At 45.2% G+C, this 17,907-nt stretch overlaps 14 non-coding genes across 14 annotated transcripts; all 14 read right to left on the bottom strand.

The window, feature by feature from the left end:
• Positions 1–523: 523 nt before the first annotated feature.
• Positions 524–714, bottom strand: LOC141158889 (U2 spliceosomal RNA). The gene has a single exon (XR_012248909.1). It is a non-coding gene; the product is annotated as a U2 spliceosomal RNA (small nuclear RNA).
• A 1,113-nt stretch (positions 715–1,827) lies between these two features.
• LOC141159696 (U2 spliceosomal RNA) lies at positions 1,828–2,018 on the bottom strand. Its single transcript, XR_012249697.1, has one exon. It is a non-coding gene; the product is annotated as a U2 spliceosomal RNA (small nuclear RNA).
• Positions 2,019–3,136: 1,118 nt separating this feature from the next.
• LOC141159911 (U2 spliceosomal RNA) lies at positions 3,137–3,327 on the bottom strand. The gene has a single exon (XR_012249904.1). It is a non-coding gene; the product is annotated as a U2 spliceosomal RNA (small nuclear RNA).
• Positions 3,328–4,444: 1,117 nt separating this feature from the next.
• Positions 4,445–4,635, bottom strand: LOC141159475 (U2 spliceosomal RNA). The gene has a single exon (XR_012249481.1). It is a non-coding gene; the product is annotated as a U2 spliceosomal RNA (small nuclear RNA).
• Positions 4,636–5,750: 1,115 nt separating this feature from the next.
• LOC141158888 (U2 spliceosomal RNA) lies at positions 5,751–5,941 on the bottom strand. The gene has a single exon (XR_012248908.1). It is a non-coding gene; the product is annotated as a U2 spliceosomal RNA (small nuclear RNA).
• Positions 5,942–7,062: 1,121 nt separating this feature from the next.
• On the bottom strand, positions 7,063–7,253 carry LOC141158887 (U2 spliceosomal RNA). Its single transcript, XR_012248907.1, has one exon. It is a non-coding gene; the product is annotated as a U2 spliceosomal RNA (small nuclear RNA).
• A 1,116-nt stretch (positions 7,254–8,369) lies between these two features.
• LOC141158886 (U2 spliceosomal RNA) lies at positions 8,370–8,560 on the bottom strand. Its single transcript, XR_012248906.1, has one exon. It is a non-coding gene; the product is annotated as a U2 spliceosomal RNA (small nuclear RNA).
• Positions 8,561–9,676: 1,116 nt separating this feature from the next.
• LOC141158885 (U2 spliceosomal RNA) lies at positions 9,677–9,867 on the bottom strand. Its single transcript, XR_012248905.1, has one exon. It is a non-coding gene; the product is annotated as a U2 spliceosomal RNA (small nuclear RNA).
• Positions 9,868–10,981: 1,114 nt separating this feature from the next.
• On the bottom strand, positions 10,982–11,172 carry LOC141159910 (U2 spliceosomal RNA). Its single transcript, XR_012249903.1, has one exon. It is a non-coding gene; the product is annotated as a U2 spliceosomal RNA (small nuclear RNA).
• Positions 11,173–12,288: 1,116 nt separating this feature from the next.
• On the bottom strand, positions 12,289–12,479 carry LOC141158884 (U2 spliceosomal RNA). The gene has a single exon (XR_012248904.1). It is a non-coding gene; the product is annotated as a U2 spliceosomal RNA (small nuclear RNA).
• A 1,119-nt stretch (positions 12,480–13,598) lies between these two features.
• Positions 13,599–13,789, bottom strand: LOC141158883 (U2 spliceosomal RNA). The gene has a single exon (XR_012248903.1). It is a non-coding gene; the product is annotated as a U2 spliceosomal RNA (small nuclear RNA).
• A 1,119-nt stretch (positions 13,790–14,908) lies between these two features.
• On the bottom strand, positions 14,909–15,099 carry LOC141158881 (U2 spliceosomal RNA). The gene has a single exon (XR_012248901.1). It is a non-coding gene; the product is annotated as a U2 spliceosomal RNA (small nuclear RNA).
• Positions 15,100–16,211: 1,112 nt separating this feature from the next.
• LOC141159998 (U2 spliceosomal RNA) lies at positions 16,212–16,402 on the bottom strand. Its single transcript, XR_012249989.1, has one exon. It is a non-coding gene; the product is annotated as a U2 spliceosomal RNA (small nuclear RNA).
• A 1,120-nt stretch (positions 16,403–17,522) lies between these two features.
• On the bottom strand, positions 17,523–17,713 carry LOC141158880 (U2 spliceosomal RNA). Its single transcript, XR_012248900.1, has one exon. It is a non-coding gene; the product is annotated as a U2 spliceosomal RNA (small nuclear RNA).
• Between the last annotated feature and the right edge of the window lie 194 nt (positions 17,714–17,907).

The following is a 17,907-nucleotide window of genomic DNA, read 5'->3' as shown; positions in this document are numbered from 1 at the left end:
AAAGAAGTCAGTGTTCCAGCAGAGGGAGACAACGTTTCAGAAAAGGCATTGTAGCAAACCAAAAAAGAAATTTTAAGCGCAGCAGAGTAACCAGCTCACATACCTGTTAGCTCAGGTGAGTTTAAAAGGCTGCTGTTGATAACAAGGGCATTTGCTAAATAGATGGTGTGTGTGCAACAATATACTGAAAGGTCAATTATATTGTGCAGCTTATCTCACCACCTGTAGTTATTTAGGTGAAAGCTCCAAAATGCTTGCCTAATATGTCTGTTTATCCAAAAGGAAGTATAGAGGGAGAGCTAGATAGATAGCATTGCATTACATTACATGGCAATGCAATGCACAGTTGCTGAAGTTGAACCAAAATGAGCTTGTCATCTGGCTTCTGCAACTTTTAACATGAAAAATCCAATGAGGAGAAGAAAAGCAAAGCCAAAGAGTCCATCCCAAAATCAGACAAACAAGCCAAATGAACAAAAAGCATTGAATTCAATTCTTTCTGATTTTAGAAACTGCATTAAAGAAGGGGTGCACCGGTCCTGGAGATACTGCAATACCAGGTCAATGCGTGGAGTGGACAGAGCAAGCTCTTTTTCCATCTCCCTGTTCTAAAAATCCATTTAATATATGGTCCCCAGATAGGGGACGTATCAGATATTAAACTGATAAGAACAGATACTACACTTGATCTTAGCCAAAAGGCCGAGAAGCGATAACCAGAATTGGTTTCCGACTACGGTGCCACCCAAGGATTCTGAAAAGTCCATTTGTGGAGATGGCCACCTGGACTCCCGTTAAGAAGACATGCTGTCAACCTCTAGATCCCTCACATGCCTGCACTTTTCGGCTTGCTGCTGCTGCAATCCACGCGTTTTAGATCTGCATAACTCCACCTCTTTTAGCACAGTACCCTCAACCCCCGGCTGTTCCCACCCGCCTCAACACCGTTGGAAGGGAGGAGAACCAATTAAGGCGGGGGGGGGGGTGGAACGAGCAGCTGTCTACCCTTAGCAGGAGGGTTGCTGATTAATTACCTCTCCTGCTGCTGCTGCTGGCTGTCCAGCAGCAGACTGAAGGTGGCTGCTGCTGTGCGCAGGTATATAAAGGCTCAGAGCCTATTATGACACGCGCAGCCAGCGTTCCATTGCCACATTCCGTCTACTGCAGGCGGGATACCTGGATGGCTGAATGTCACTGAGAAGCTCACAGAGACCGCCATAAGCAACAGTTTAAAAGAATGCCACAGACTAATCAACCAAACTTTTTGGGTTGGTTTCTCTTTTATAGTCTGCAGGCATTAAATGAAAGAAGTCAGTGTTCCAGCAGAGGGAGACAACGTTTCAGAAAAGGCATTGTAGCAAACCAAAAAAGAAATTTTAAGCGCAGCAGAGTAACCAGCTCACATACCTGTTAGCTCAGGTGAGTTTAAAAGGCTGCTGTTGATAACAAGGGCATTTGCTAAATAGATGGTGTGTGTGCAACAATATACTGAAAGGTCAATTATATTGTGCAGCTTATCTCACCACCTGTAGTTATTTAGGTGAAAGCTCCAAAATGCTTGCCTAATATGTCTGTTTATCCAAAAGGAAGTATAGAGGGAGAGCTAGATAGATAGCATTGCATTACATTACATGGCAATGCAATGCACAGTTGCTGAAGTTGAACCAAAATGAGCTTGTCATCTGGCTTCTGCAACTTTTAACATGAAAAATCCAATGAGGAGAAGAAAAGCAAAGCCAGAGAGTCCATCCCAAAATCCGACAAACAAGCCAAATGAACAAAAAGCATTGAATTCAATTCTTTCTGATTTTAGAAACTGCATTAAAGAAGGGGTGCACCGGTCCTGGAGATACTGCAATACCAGGTCAATGCGTGGAGTGGACAGAGCAAGCTCTTTTTCCATCTCCCTGTTCTAAAAATCCATTTAATATATGGTCCCCAGATAGGGGACGTATCAGATATTAAACTGACAAGAACAGATACTACACTTGATCTTAGCCAAAAGGCCGAGAAGCGATAACCAGAATTGGTTTCCGACTACGGTGCCACCCAAGGATTCTGAAAAGTCCATTTGTGGAGATGGCCACCTGGACTCCCGTTAAGAAGACATGCTGTCAACCTCTAGATCCCTCACATGCCTGCACTTTTCGGCTTGCTGCTGCTGCAATCCACGCGTTTTAGATCTGCATAACTCCACCTCTTTTAGCACAGTACCCTCAACCCCCGGCTGTTCCCACCCGCCTCAACACCGTTGGAAGGGAGGAGAACCAATTAAGGCGGGGGGGGGGTGGTGGAACGAGCAGCTGTCTACCCTTAGCAGGAGGGTTGCTGATTAATTACCTCTCCTGCTGCTGCTGCTGCTGGCTGTCCAGCAGCAGACTGAAGGTGGCTGCTGCTGTGCGCAGGTATATAAAGGCTCAGAGCCTATTATGACACGCGCAGCCAGCGTTCCATTGCCACATTCCGTCTACTGCAGGCGGGATACCTGGATGGCTGAATGTCACTGAGAAGCTCACAGAGACCGCCATAAGCCACAGTTTAAAAGAATGCCACAGACTAATCAACCAAACTTTTTGGGTTGGTTTCTCTTTTATAGTCTGCAGGCATTAAATGAAAGAAGTCAGTGTTCCAGCAGAGGGAGACAACGTTTCAGAAAAGGCATTGTAGCAAACCAAAAAAGAAATTTTAAGCGCAGCAGAGTAACCAGCTCACATACCTGTTAGCTCAGGTGAGTTTAAAAGGCTGCTGTTGATAACAAGGGCATTTGCTAAATAGATGGTGTGTGTGCAACAATATACTGAAAGGTCAATTATATTGTGCAGCTTATCTCACCACCTGTAGTTATTTAGGTGAAAGCTCCAAAATGCTTGCCTAATATGTCTGTTTATCCAAAAGGAAGTATAGAGGGAGAGCTAGATAGATAGCATTGCATTACATTACATGGCAATGCAATGCACAGTTGCTGAAGTTGAACCAAAATGAGCTTGTCATCTGGCTTCTGCAACTTTTAACATGAAAAATCCAATGAGGAGAAGAAAAGCAAAGCCAAAGAGTCCATCCCAAAATCCGACAAACAAGCCAAATGAACAAAAAGCATTGAATTCAATTCTTTCTGATTTTAGAAACTGCATTAAAGAAGGGGTGCACCGGTCCTGGAGATACTGCAATACCAGGTCAATGCGTGGAGTGGACAGAGCAAGCTCTTTTTCCATCTCTCTGTTCTAAAAATCCATTTAATATATGGTCCCCAGATAGGGGACGTATCAGATATTAAACTGATAAGAACAGATACTACACTTGATCTTAGCCAAAAGGCCGAGAAGCGATAACCAGAATTGGTTTCCGACTACGGTGCCACCCAAGGATTCTGAAAAGTCCATTTGTGGAGATGGCCACCTGGACTCCCGTTAAGAAGACATGCTGTCAACCTCTAGATCCCTCACATGCCTGCACTTTTCGGCTTGCTGCTGCTGCAATCCACGCGTTTTAGATCTGCATAACTCCACCTCTTTTAGCACAGTACCCTCAACCCCCGGCTGTTCCCACCCGCCTCAACACCGTTGGAAGGGAGGAGAACCAATTAAGGCGGGGGGGGGGGGTGGAACGAGCAGCTGTCTACCCTTAGCAGGAGGGTTGCTGATTAATTACCTCTCCTGCTGCTGCTGCTGCTGGCTGTCCAGCAGTAGACTGAAGGTGGCTGCTGCTGTGCGCAGGTATATAAAGGCTCAGAGCCTATTATGACACGCGCAGCCAGCGTTCCATTGCCACATTCCGTCTACTGCAGGCGGGATACCTGGATGGCTGAATGTCACTGAGAAGCTCACAGAGACCGCCATAAGCAACAGTTTAAAAGAATGCCACAGACTAATCAACCAAACTTTTTGGGTTGGTTTCTCTTTTATAGTCTGCAGGCATTAAATGAAAGAAGTCAGTGTTCCAGCAGAGGGAGACAACGTTTCAGAAAAGGCATTGTAGCAAACCAAAAAAGAAATTTTAAGCGCAGCAGAGTAACCAGCTCACATACCTGTTAGCTCAGGTGAGTTTAAAAGGCTGCTGTTGATAACAAGGGCATTTGCTAAATAGATGGTGTGTGTGCAACAATATACTGAAAGGTCAATTATATTGTGCAGCTTATCTCACCACCTGTAGTTATTTAGGTGAAAGCTCCAAAATGCTTGCCTAATATGTCTGTTTATCCAAAAGGAAGTATAGAGGGAGAGCTAGATAGATAGCATTGCATTACATTACATGGCAATGCAATGCACAGTTGCTGAAGTTGAACCAAAATGAGCTTGTCATCTGGCTTCTGCAACTTTTAACATGAAAAATCCAATGAGGAGAAGAAAAGCAAAGCCAAAGAGTCCATCCCAAAATCCGACAAACAAGCCAAATGAACAAAAAGCATTGAATTCAATTCTTTCTGATTTTAGAAACTGCATTAAAGAAGGGGTGCACCGGTCCTGGAGATACTGCAATACCAGGTCAATGCGTGGAGTGGACAGAGCAAGCTCTTTTTCCATCTCCCTGTTCTAAAAATCCATTTAATATATGGTCCCCAGATAGGGGACGTATCAGATATTAAACTGATAAGAACAGATACTACACTTGATCTTAGCCAAAAGGCCGAGAAGTGATAACCAGAATTGGTTTCCGACTACGGTGCCACCCAAGGATTCTGAAAAGTCCATTTGTGGAGATGGCCACGTGGACTCCCGTTAAGAAGACATGCTGTCAACCTCTAGATCCCTCACATGCCTGCACTTTTCGGCTTGCTGCTGCTGCAATCCACGCGTTTTAGATCTGCATAACTCCACCTCTTTTAGCACAGTACCCTCAACCCCCGGCTGTTCCCACCCGCCTCAACACCGTTGGAAGGGAGGAGAACCAATTAAGGCGGGGGGGGGGGTGGAACGAGCAGCTGTCTACCCTTAGCAGGAGGGTTGCTGATTAATTACCTCTCCTGCTGCTGCTGCTGCTGGCTGTCCAGCAGCAGACTGAAGGTGGCTGCTGCTGTGCGCAGGTATATAAAGGCTCAGAGCCTATTATGACATGCGCAGCCAGCGTCCATTGCCACATTCCGTCTACTGCAGGCGGGATACCTGGATGGCTGAATGTCACTGAGAAGCTCACAGAGACCGCCATAAGCAACAGTTTAAAAGAATGCCACAGACTAATCAACCAAACTTTTTGGGTTGGTTTCTCTTTTATAGTCTGCAGGCATTAAATGAAAGAAGTCAGTGTTCCAGCAGAGGGAGACAACGTTTCAGAAAAGGCATTGTAGCAAACCAAAAAAGAAATTTTAAGCGCAGCAGAGTAACCAGCTCACATACCTGTTAGCTCAGGTGAGTTTAAAAGGCTGCTGTTGATAACAAGGGCATTTGCTAAATAGATGGTGTGTGTGCAACAATATACTGAAAGGTCAATTATATTGTGCAGCTTATCTCACCACCTGTAGTTATTTAGGTGAAAGCTCCAAAATGCTTGCCTAATATGTCTGTTTATCCAAAAGGAAGTATAGAGGGAGAGCTAGATAGATAGCATTGCATTACATTACATGGCAATGCAATGCACAGTTGCTGAAGTTGAACCAAAATGAGCTTGTCATCTGGCTTCTGCAACTTTTAACATGAAAAATCCAATGAGGAGAAGAAAAGCAAAGCCAAAGAGTCCATCCCAAAATCCGACAAACAAGCCAAATGAACAAAAAGCATTGAATTCAATTCTTTCTGATTTTAGAAACTGCATTAAAGAAGGGGTGCACCGGTCCTGGAGATACTGCAATACCAGGTCAATGCGTGGAGTGGACAGAGCAAGCTCTTTTTCCATCTCCCTGTTCTAAAAATCCATTTAATATATGGTCCCCAGATAGGGGACGTATCAGATATTAAACTGATAAGAACAGATACTACACTTGATCTTAGCCAAAAGGCCGAGAAGCGATAACCAGAATTGGTTTCCGACTACGGTGCCACCCAAGGATTCTGAAAAGTCCATTTGTGGAGATGGCCACCTGGACTCCCGTTAAGAAGACATGCTGTCAACCTCTAGATCCCTCACATGCCTGCACTTTTCGGCTTGCTGCTGCTGCAATCCACGCGTTTTAGATCTGCATAACTCCACCTCTTTTAGCACAGTACCCTCAACCCCCGGCTGTTCCCACCCGCCTCAACACCGTTGGAAGGGAGGAGAACCAATTAAGGCGGGGGGGGGGGGGGGGTGGAACGAGCAGCTGTCTACCCTTAGCAGGAGGGTTGCTGATTAATTACCTCTCCTGCTGCTGCTGCTGCTGGCTGTCCAGCAGCAGACTGAAGGTGGCTGCTGCTGTGCGCAGGTATATAAAGGCTCAGAGCCTATTATGACACGCGCAGCCAGCGTTCCATTGCCACATTCCGTCTACTGCAGGCGGGATACCTGGATGGCTGAATGTCACTGAGAAGCTCACAGAGACCGCCATAAGCAACAGTTTAAAAGAATGCCACAGACTAATCAACCAAACTTTTTGGGTTGGTTTCTCTTTTATAGTCTGCAGGCATTAAATGAAAGAAGTCAGTGTTCCAGCAGAGGGAGACAACGTTTCAGAAAAGGCATTGTAGCAAACCAAAAAAGAAATTTTAAGCGCAGCAGAGTAACCAGCTCACATACCTGTTAGCTCAGGTGAGTTTAAAAGGCTGCTGTTGATAACAAGGGCATTTGCTAAATAGATGGTGTGTGTGCAACAATATACTGAAAGGTCAATTATATTGTGCAGCTTATCTCACCACCTGTAGTTATTTAGGTGAAAGCTCCAAAATGCTTGCCTAATATGTCTGTTTATCCAAAAGGAAGTATAGAGGGAGAGCTAGATAGATAGCATTGCATTACATTACATGGCAATGCAATGCACAGTTGCTGAAGTTGAACCAAAATGAGCTTGTCATCTGGCTTCTGCAACTTTTAACATGAAAAATCCAATGAGGAGAAGAAAAGCAAAGCCAAAGAGTCCATCCCAAAATCCGACAAACAAGCCAAATGAACAAAAAGCATTGAATTCAATTCTTTCTGATTTTAGAAACTGCATTAAAGAAGGGGTGCACCGGTCCTGGAGATACTGCAATACCAGGTCAATGCGTGGAGTGGACAGAGCAAGCTCTTTTTCCATCTCCCTGTTCTAAAAATCCATTTAATATATGGTCCCCAGATAGGGGACGTATCAGATATTAAACTGATAAGAACAGATACTACACTTGATCTTAGCCAAAAGGCCGAGAAGCGATAACCAGAATTGGTTTCCGACTACGGTGCCACCCAAGGATTCTGAAAAGTCCATTTGTGGAGATGGCCACCTGGACTCCCGTTAAGAAGACATGCTGTCAACCTCTAGATCCCTCACATGCCTGCACTTTTCGGCTTGCTGCTGCTGCAATCCACGCGTTTTAGATCTGCATAACTCCACCTCTTTTAGCACAGTACCCTCAACCCCCGGCTGTTCCCACCCGCCTCAACACCGTTGGAAGGGAGGAAAACCAATTAAGGCGGGGGGGGGGGTGGAACGAGCAGCTGTCTACCCTTAGCAGGAGGGTTGCTGATTAATTACCTCTCCTGCTGCTGCTGCTGCTGGCTGTCCAGCAGCAGACTGAAGGTGGCTGCTGCTGTGCGCAGGTATATAAAGGCTCAGAGCCTATTATGACACGCGCAGCCAGCGTTCCATTGCCACATTCCGTCTACTGCAGGCGGGATACCTGGATGGCTGAATGTCACTGAGAAGCTCACAGAGACCGCCATAAGCAACAGTTTAAAAGAATGCCACAGACTAATCAACCAAACTTTTTGGGTTGGTTTCTCTTTTATAGTCTGCAGGCATTAAATGAAAGAAGTCAGTGTTCCAGCAGAGGGAGACAACGTTTCAGAAAAGGCATTGTAGCAAACCAAAAAAGAAATTTTAAGCGCAGCAGAGTAACCAGCTCACATACCTGTTAGCTCAGGTGAGTTTAAAAGGCTGCTGTTGATAACAAGGGCATTTGCTAAATAGATGGTGTGTGTGCAACAATATACTGAAAGGTCAATTATATTGTGCAGCTTATCTCACCACCTGTAGTTATTTAGGTGAAAGCTCCAAAATGCTTGCCTAATATGTCTGTTTATCCAAAAGGAAGTATAGAGGGAGAGCTAGATAGATAGCATTGCATTACATTACATGGCAATGCAATGCACAGTTGCTGAAGTTGAACCAAAATGAGCTTGTCATCTGGCTTCTGCAACTTTTAACATGAAAAATCCAATGAGGAGAAGAAAAGCAAAGCCAAAGAGTCCATCCCAAAATCCGACAAACAAGCCAAATGAACAAAAAGCATTGAATTCAATTCTTTCTGATTTTAGAAACTGCATTAAAGAAGGGGTGCACCGGTCCTGGAGATACTGCAATACCAGGTCAATGCGTGGAGTGGACAGAGCAAGCTCTTTTTCCATCTCCCTGTTCTAAAAATCCATTTAATATATGGTCCCCAGATAGGGGACGTATCAGATATTAAACTGATAAGAACAGATACTACACTTGATCTTAGCCAAAAGGCCGAGAAGCGATAACCAGAATTGGTTTCCGACTACGGTGCCACCCAAGGATTCTGAAAAGTCCATTTGTGGAGATGGCCACCTGGACTCCCGTTAAGAAGACATGCTGTCAACCTCTAGATCCCTCACATGCCTGCACTTTTCGGCTTGCTGCTGCTGCAATCCACGCGTTTTAGATCTGCATAACTCCACCTCTTTTAGCACAGTACCCTCAACCCCCGGCTGTTCCCACCCGCCTCAACACCGTTGGAAGGGAGGAAAACCAATTAAGGCGGGGGGGGGGGTGGAACGAGCAGCTGTCTACCCTTAGCAGGAGGGTTGCTGATTAATTACCTCTCCTGCTGCTGCTGCTGCTGGCTGTCCAGCAGCAGACTGAAGGTGGCTGCTGCTGTGCGCAGGTATATAAAGGCTCAGAGCCTATTATGACACGCGCAGCCAGCGTTCCATTGCCACATTCCGTCTACTGCAGGCGGGATACCTGGATGGCTGAATGTCACTGAGAAGCTCACAGAGACCGCCATAAGCAACAGTTTAAAAGAATGCCACAGACTAATCAACCAAACTTTTTGGGTTGGTTTCTCTTTTATAGTCTGCAGGCATTAAATGAAAGAAGTCAGTGTTCCAGCAGAGGGAGACAACGTTTCAGAAAAGGCATTGTAGCAAACCAAAAAAGAAATTTTAAGCGCAGCAGAGTAACCAGCTCACATACCTGTTAGCTCAGGTGAGTTTAAAAGGCTGCTGTTGATAACAAGGGCATTTGCTAAATAGATGGTGTGTGTGCAACAATATACTGAAAGGTCAATTATATTGTGCAGCTTATCTCACCACCTGTAGTTATTTAGGTGAAAGCTCCAAAATGCTTGCCTAATATGTCTGTTTATCCAAAAGGAAGTATAGAGGGAGAGCTAGATAGATAGCATTGCATTACATTACATGGCAATGCAATGCACAGTTGCTGAAGTTGAACCAAAATGAGCTTGTCATCTGGCTTCTGCAACTTTTAACATGAAAAATCCAATGAGGAGAAGAAAAGCAAAGCCAAAGAGTCCATCCCAAAATCCGACAAACAAGCCAAATGAACAAAAAGCATTGAATTCAATTCTTTCTGATTTTAGAAACTGCATTAAAGAAGGGGTGCACCGGTCCTGGAGATACTGCAATACCAGGTCAATGCGTGGAGTGGACAGAGCAAGCTCTTTTTCCATCTCCCTGTTCTAAAAATCCATTTAATATATGGTCCCCAGATAGGGGACGTATCAGATATTAAACTGATAAGAACAGATACTACACTTGATCTTAGCCAAAAGGCCGAGAAGCGATAACCAGAATTGGTTTCCGACTACGGTGCCACCCAAGGATTCTGAAAAGTCCATTTGTGGAGATGGCCACCTGGACTCCCGTTAAGAAGACATGCTGTCAACCTCTAGATCCCTCACATGCCTGCACTTTTCGGCTTGCTGCTGCTGCAATCCACGCGTTTTAGATCTGCATAACTCCACCTCTTTTAGCACAGTACCCTCAACCCCCGGCTGTTCCCACCCGCCTCAACACCGTTGGAAGGGAGGAGAACCAATTAAGGCGGGGGGGGGGGGTGGAACGAGCAGCTGTCTACCCTTAGCAGGAGGGTTGCTGATTAATTACCTCTCCTGCTGCTGCTGCTGGCTGTCCAGCAGCAGACTGAAGGTGGCTGCTGCTGTGCGCAGGTATATAAAGGCTCAGAGCCTATTATGACACGCGCAGCCAGCGTTCCATTGCCACATTCCGTCTACTGCAGGCGGGATACCTGGATGGCTGAATGTCACTGAGAAGCTCACAGAGACCGCCATAAGCCACAGTTTAAAAGAATGCCACAGACTAATCAACCAAACTTTTTGGGTTGGTTTCTCTTTTATAGTCTGCAGGCATTAAATGAAAGAAGTCAGTGTTCCAGCAGAGGGAGACAACGTTTCAGAAAAGGCATTGTAGCAAACCAAAAAAGAAATTTTAAGCGCAGCAGAGTAACCAGCTCACATACCTGTTAGCTCAGGTGAGTTTAAAAGGCTGCTGTTGATAACAAGGGCATTTGCTAAATAGATGGTGTGTGTGCAACAATATACTGAAAGGTCAATTATATTGTGCAGCTTATCTCACCACCTGTAGTTATTTAGGTGAAAGCTCCAAAATGCTTGCCTAATATGTCTGTTTATCCAAAAGGAAGTATAGAGGGAGAGCTAGATAGATAGCATTGCATTACATTACATGGCAATGCAATGCACAGTTGCTGAAGTTGAACCAAAATGAGCTTGTCATCTGGCTTCTGCAACTTTTAACATGAAAAATCCAATGAGGAGAAGAAAAGCAAAGCCAAAGAGTCCATCCCAAAATCCGACAAACAAGCCAAATGAACAAAAAGCATTGAATTCAATTCTTTCTGATTTTAGAAACTGCATTAAAGAAGGGGTGCACCGGTCCTGGAGATACTGCAATACCAGGTCAATGCGTGGAGTGGACAGAGCAAGCTCTTTTTCCATCTCTCTGTTCTAAAAATCCATTTAATATATGGTCCCCAGATAGGGGACGTATCAGATATTAAACTGATAAGAACAGATACTACACTTGATCTTAGCCAAAAGGCCGAGAAGCGATAACCAGAATTGGTTTCCGACTACGGTGCCACCCAAGGATTCTGAAAAGTCCATTTGTGGAGATGGCCACCTGGACTCCCGTTAAGAAGACATGCTGTCAACCTCTAGATCCCTCACATGCCTGCACTTTTCGGCTTGCTGCTGCTGCAATCCACGCGTTTTAGATCTGCATAACTCCACCTCTTTTAGCACAGTACCCTCAACCCCCGGCTGTTCCCACCCGCCTCAACACCGTTGGAAGGGAGGAGAACCAATTAAGGCGGGGGGGGGGGGTGGAACGAGCAGCTGTCTACCCTTAGCAGGAGGGTTGCTGATTAATTACCTCTCCTGCTGCTGCTGCTGCTGGCTGTCCAGCAGCAGACTGAAGGTGGCTGCTGCTGTGCGCAGGTATATAAAGGCTCAGAGCCTATTATGACATGCGCAGCCAGCGTCCATTGCCACATTCCGTCTACTGCAGGCGGGATACCTGGATGGCTGAATGTCACTGAGAAGCTCACAGAGACCGCCATAAGCAACAGTTTAAAAGAATGCCACAGACTAATCAACCAAACTTTTTGGGTTGGTTTCTCTTTTATAGTCTGCAGGCATTAAATGAAAGAAGTCAGTGTTCCAGCAGAGGGAGACAACGTTTCAGAAAAGGCATTGTAGCAAACCAAAAAAGAAATTTTAAGCGCAGCAGAGTAACCAGCTCACATACCTGTTAGCTCAGGTGAGTTTAAAAGGCTGCTGTTGATAACAAGGGCATTTGCTAAATAGATGGTGTGTGTGCAACAATATACTGAAAGGTCAATTATATTGTGCAGCTTATCTCACCACCTGTAGTTATTTAGGTGAAAGCTCCAAAATGCTTGCCTAATATGTCTGTTTATCCAAAAGGAAGTATAGAGGGAGAGCTAGATAGATAGCATTGCATTACATTACATGGCAATGCAATGCACAGTTGCTGAAGTTGAACCAAAATGAGCTTGTCATCTGGCTTCTGCAACTTTCAACATGAAAAATCCAATGAGGAGAAGAAAAGCAAAGCCAAAGAGTCCATCCCAAAATCCGACAAACAAGCCAAATGAACAAAAATCATTGAATTCAATTCTTTCTGATTTTAGAAACTGCATTAAAGAAGGGGTGCACCGGTCCTGGAGATACTGCAATACCAGGTCAATGCGTGGAGTGGACAGAGCAAGCTCTTTTTCCATCTCCCTGTTCTAAAAATCCATTTAATATATGGTCCCCAGATAGGGGACGTATCAGATATTAAACTGATAAGAACAGATACTACACTTGATCTTAGCCAAAAGGCCGAGAAGCGATAACCAGAATTGGTTTCCGACTACGGTGCCACCCAAGGATTCTGAAAAGTCCATTTGTGGAGATGGCCACCTGGACTCCCGTTAAGAAGACATGCTGTCAACCTCTAGATCCCTCACATGCCTGCACTTTTCGGCTTGCTGCTGCTGCAATCCACGCGTTTTAGATCTGCATAACTCCACCTCTTTTAGCACAGTACCCTCAACCCCCGGCTGTTCCCACCCGCCTCAACACCGTTGGAAGGGAGGAGAACCAATTAAGGCGGGGGGGGGGGTGGGGGTGGAACGAGCAGCTGTCTACCCTTAGCAGGAGGGTTGCTGATTAATTACCTCTCCTGCTGCTGCTGCTGGCTGTCCAGCAGCAGACTGAAGGTGGCTGCTGCTGTGCGCAGGTATATAAAGGCTCAGAGCCTATTATGACACGCGCAGCCAGCGTTCCATTGCCACATTCCGTCTACTGCAGGCGGGATACCTGGATGGCTGAATGTCACTGAGAAGCTCACAGAGACCGCCATTACCAACAGTTTAAAAGAATGCCACAGACTAATCAACCAAACTTTTTGGGTTGGTTTCTCTTTTATAGTCTGCAGGCATTAAATGAAAGAAGTCAGTGTTCCAGCAGAGGGAGACAACGTTTCAGAAAAGGCATTGTAGCAAACCAAAAAAGAAATTTTAAGCGCAGCAGAGTAACCAGCTCACATACCTGTTAGCTCAGGTGAGTTTAAAAGGCTGCTGTTGATAACAAGGGCATTTGCTAAATAGATGGTGTGTGTGCAACAATATACTGAAAGGTCAATTATATTGTGCAGCTTATCTCACCACCTGTAGTTATTTAGGTGAAAGCTCCAAAATGCTTGCCTAATATGTCTGTTTATCCAAAAGGAAGTATAGAGGGAGAGCTAGATAGATAGCATTGCATTACATTACATGGCAATGCAATGCACAGTTGCTGAAGTTGAACCAAAATGAGCTTGTCATCTGGCTTCTGCAACTTTTAACATGAAAAATCCAATGAGGAGAAGAAAAGCAAAGCCAAAGAGTCCATCCCAAAATCCGACAAACAAGCCAAATGAACAAAAAGCATTGAATTCAATTCTTTCTGATTTTAGAAACTGCATTAAAGAAGGGGTGCACCGGTCCTGGAGATACTGCAATACCAGGTCAATGCGTGGAGTGGACAGAGCAAGCTCTTTTTCCATCTCCCTGTTCTAAAAATCCATTTAATATATGGTCCCCAGATAGGGGACGTATCAGATATTAAACTGATAAGAACAGATACTACACTTGATCTTAGCCAAAAGGCCGAGAAGCGATAACCAGAATTGGTTTCCGACTACGGTGCCACCCAAGGATTCTGAAAAGTCCATTTGTGGAGATGGCCACCTGGACTCCCGTTAAGAAGACATGCTGTCAACCTCTAGATCCCTCACATGCCTGCACTTTTCGGCTTGCTGCTGCTGCAATCCACGCGTTTTAGATCTGCATAACTCCACCTCTTTTAGCACAGTACCCTCAACCCCCGGCTGTTCCCACCCGCCTCAACACCGTTGGAAGGGAGGAGAACCAATTAAGGCGGGGGGGGGGGGGGTGGAACGAGCAGCTGTCTACCCTTAGCAGGAGGGTTGCTGATTAATTACCTCTCCTGCTGCTGCTGCTGCTGGCTGTCCAGCAGCAGACTGAAGGTGGCTGCTGCTGTGCGCAGGTATATAAAGGCTCAGAGCCTATTATGACACGCGCAGCCAGCGTTCCATTGCCACATTCCGTCTACTGCAGGCGGGATACCTGGATGGCTGAATGTCACTGAGAAGCTCACAGAGACCGCCATAAGCAACAGTTTAAAAGAATGCCACAGACTAATCAACCAAACTTTTTGGGTTGGTTTCTCTTTTATAGTCTGCAGGCATTAAATGAAAGAAGTCAGTGTTCCAGCAGAGGGAGACAACGTTTCAGAAAAGGCATTGTAGCAAACCAAAAAAGAAATTTTAAGCGCAGCAGAGTAACCAGCTCACATACCTGTTAGCTCAGGTGAGTTTAAAAGGCTGCTGTTGATAACAAGGGCATTTGCTAAATAGATGGTGTGTGTGCAACAATATACTGAAAGGTCAATTATATTGTGCAGCTTATCTCACCACCTGTAGTTATTTAGGTGAAAGCTCCAAAATGCTTGCCTAATATGTCTGTTTATCCAAAAGGAAGTATAGAGGGAGAGCTAGATAGATAGCATTGCATTACATTACATGGCAATGCAATGCACAGTTGCTGAAGTTGAACCAAAATGAGCTTGTCATCTGGCTTCTGCAACTTTTAACATGAAAAATCCAATGAGGAGAAGAAAAGCAAAGCCAAAGAGTCCATCCCAAAATCCGACAAACAAGCCAAATGAACAAAAAGCATTGAATTCAATTCTTTCTGATTTTAGAAACTGCATTAAAGAAGGGGTGCACCGGTCCTGGAGATACTGCAATACCAGGTCAATGCGTGGAGTGGACAGAGCAAGCTCTTTTTCCATCTCCCTGTTCTAAAAATCCATTTAATATATGGTCCCCAGATAGGGGACGTATCAGATATTAAACTGATAAGAACAGATACTACACTTGATCTTAGCCAAAAGGCCGAGAAGCGATAACCAGAATTGGTTTCCGACTACGGTGCCACCCAAGGATTCTGAAAAGTCCATTTGTGGAGATGGCCACCTGGACTCCCGTTAAGAAGACATGCTGTCAACCTCTAGATCCCTCACATGCCTGCACTTTTCGGCTTGCTGCTGCTGCAATCCACGCGTTTTAGATCTGCATAACTCCACCTCTTTTAGCACAGTACCCTCAACCCCCGGCTGTTCCCACCCGCCTCAACACCGTTGGAAGGGAGGAGAACCAATTAAGGCGGGGGGGGGGTGGAACGAGCAGCTGTCTACCCTTAGCAGGAGGGTTGCTGATTAATTACCTCTCCTGCTGCTGCTGCTGGCTGTCCAGCAGCAGACTGAAGGTGGCTGCTGCTGTGCGCAGGTATATAAAGGCTCAGAGCCTATTATGACACGCGCAGCCAGCGTTCCATTGCCACATTCCATCTACTGCAGGCGGGATACCTGGATGGCTGAATGTCACTGAGAAGCTCACAGAGACCGCCATAAGCAACAGTTTAAAAGAATGCCACAGACTAATCAACCAAACTTTTTGGGTTGGTTTCTCTTTTATAGTCTGCAGGCATTAAATGAAAGAAGTCAGTGTTCCAGCAGAGGGAGACAACGTTTCAGAAAAGGCATTGTAGCAAACCAAAAAAGAAATTTTAAGCGCAGCAGAGTAACCAGCTCACATACCTGTTAGCTCAGGTGAGTTTAAAAGGCTGCTGTTGATAACAAGGGCATTTGCTAAATAGATGGTGTGTGTGCAACAATATACTGAAAGGTCAATTATATTGTGCAGCTTATCTCACCACCTGTAGTTATTTAGGTGAAAGCTCCAAAATGCTTGCCTAATATGTCTGTTTATCCAAAAGGAAGTATAGAGGGAGAGCTAGATAGATAGCATTGCATTACATTACATGGCAATGCAATGCACAGTTGCTGAAGTTGAACCAAAATGAGCTTGTCATCTGGCTTCTGCAACTTTTAACATGAAAAATCCAATGAGGAGAAGAAAAGCAAAGCCAAAGAGTCCATCCCAAAATCCGACAAACAAGCCAAATGAACAAAAAGCATTGAATTCAATTCTTTCTGATTTTAGAAACTGCATTAAAGAAGGGGTGCACCGGTCCTGGAGATACTGCAATACCAGGTCAATGCGTGGAGTGGACAGAGCAAGCTCTTTTTCCATCTCCCTGTTCTAAAAATCCATTTAATATATGGTCCCCAGATAGGGGACGTATCAGATATTAAACTGATAAGAACAGATACTACACTTGATCTTAGTCAAAAGGCCGAGAAGCGATAACCAGAATTGGTTTCCGACTACGGTGCCACCCAAGGATTCTGAAAAGTCCATTTGTGGAGATGGCCACCTGGACTCCCGTTAAGAAGACATGCTGTCAACCTCTAGATCCCTCACATGCCTGCACTTTTCGGCTTGCTGCTGCTGCAATCCACGCGTTTTAGATCTGCATAACTCCACCTCTTTTAGCACAGTACCCTCAACCCCCGGCTGTTCCCACCCGCCTCAACACCGTTGGAAGGGAGGAAAACCAATTAAGGCGGGGGGGGGGGGGGGTGGAACGAGCAGCTGTCTACCCTTAGCAGGAGGGTTGCTGATTAATTACCTCTCCTGCTGCTGCTGCTGCTGGCTGTCCAGCAGCAGACTGAAGGTGGCTGCTGCTGTGCGCAGGTATATAAAGGCTCAGAGCCTATTATGACACGCGCAGCCAGCGTTCCATTGCCACATTCCGTCTACTGCAGGCGGGATACCTGGATGGCTGAATGTCACTGAGAAGCTCACAGAGACCGCCATAAGCAACAGTTTAAAAGAATGCCACAGACTAATCAACCAAACTTTTTGGGTTGGTTTCTCTTTTATAGTCTGCAGGCATTAAATGAAAGAAGTCAGTGTTCCAGCAGAGGGAGACAACATTTCAGAAAAGGCATTGTAGCAAACCAAAAAAGAAATTTTAAGCGCAGCAGAGTAACCAGCTCACATACCTGTTAGCTCAGGTGAGTTTAAAAGGCTGCTGTTGATAACAAGGGCATTTGCTAAATAGATGGTGTGTGTGCAACAATATACTGAAAGGTCAATTATATTGTGCAGCTTATCTCACCACCTGTAGTTATTTAGGTGAAAGCTCCAAAATGCTTGCCTAATATGTCTGTTTATCCAAAAGGAAGTATAGAGGGAGAGCTAGATAGATAGCATTGCATTACATTACATGGCAATGCAATGCACAGTTGCTGAAGTTGAACCAAAATGAGCTTGTCATCTGGCTTCTGCAACTTTTAACATGAAAAATCCAATGAGGAGAAGAAAAGCAAAGCCAAAGAGTCCATCCCAAAATCCGACAAACAAGCCAAATGAACAAAAAGCATTGAATTCAATTCTTTCTGATTTTAGAAACTGCATTAAAGAAGGGGTGCACCGGTCCTGGAGATACTGCAATACCAGGTCAATGCGTGGAGTGGACAGAGCAAGCTCTTTTTCCATCTCCCTGTTCTAAAAATCCATTTAATATATGGTCCCCAGATAGGGGACGTATCAGATATTAAACTGATAAGAACAGATACTACACTTGATCTTAGCCAAAAGGCCGAGAAGCGATAACCAGAATTGGTTTCCGACTACGGTGCCACCCAAGGATTCTGAAAAGTCCATTTGTGGAGATGGCCACCTGGACTCCCGTTAAGAAGACATGCTGTCAACCTCTAGATCCCTCACATGCCTGCACTTTTCGGCTTGCTGCTGCTGCAATTCTCGCGTTTTAGATCTGCATAACTCCACCTCTTTTAGCACAGT

Source organism: Phyllobates terribilis, unplaced genomic scaffold (assembly GCF_046119375.1).
Source record: "Phyllobates terribilis strain yellow unplaced genomic scaffold, ASM4611937v1 Scaffold_8__6_contigs__length_399053987, whole genome shotgun sequence".
In the NCBI taxonomy this organism is placed as follows: domain Eukaryota; kingdom Metazoa; phylum Chordata; class Amphibia; order Anura; family Dendrobatidae; genus Phyllobates; species Phyllobates terribilis.
The sequence above is the reverse complement of the archived record's forward strand: the minus strand, read 5'-3'. Positions and strand labels throughout refer to the sequence as shown.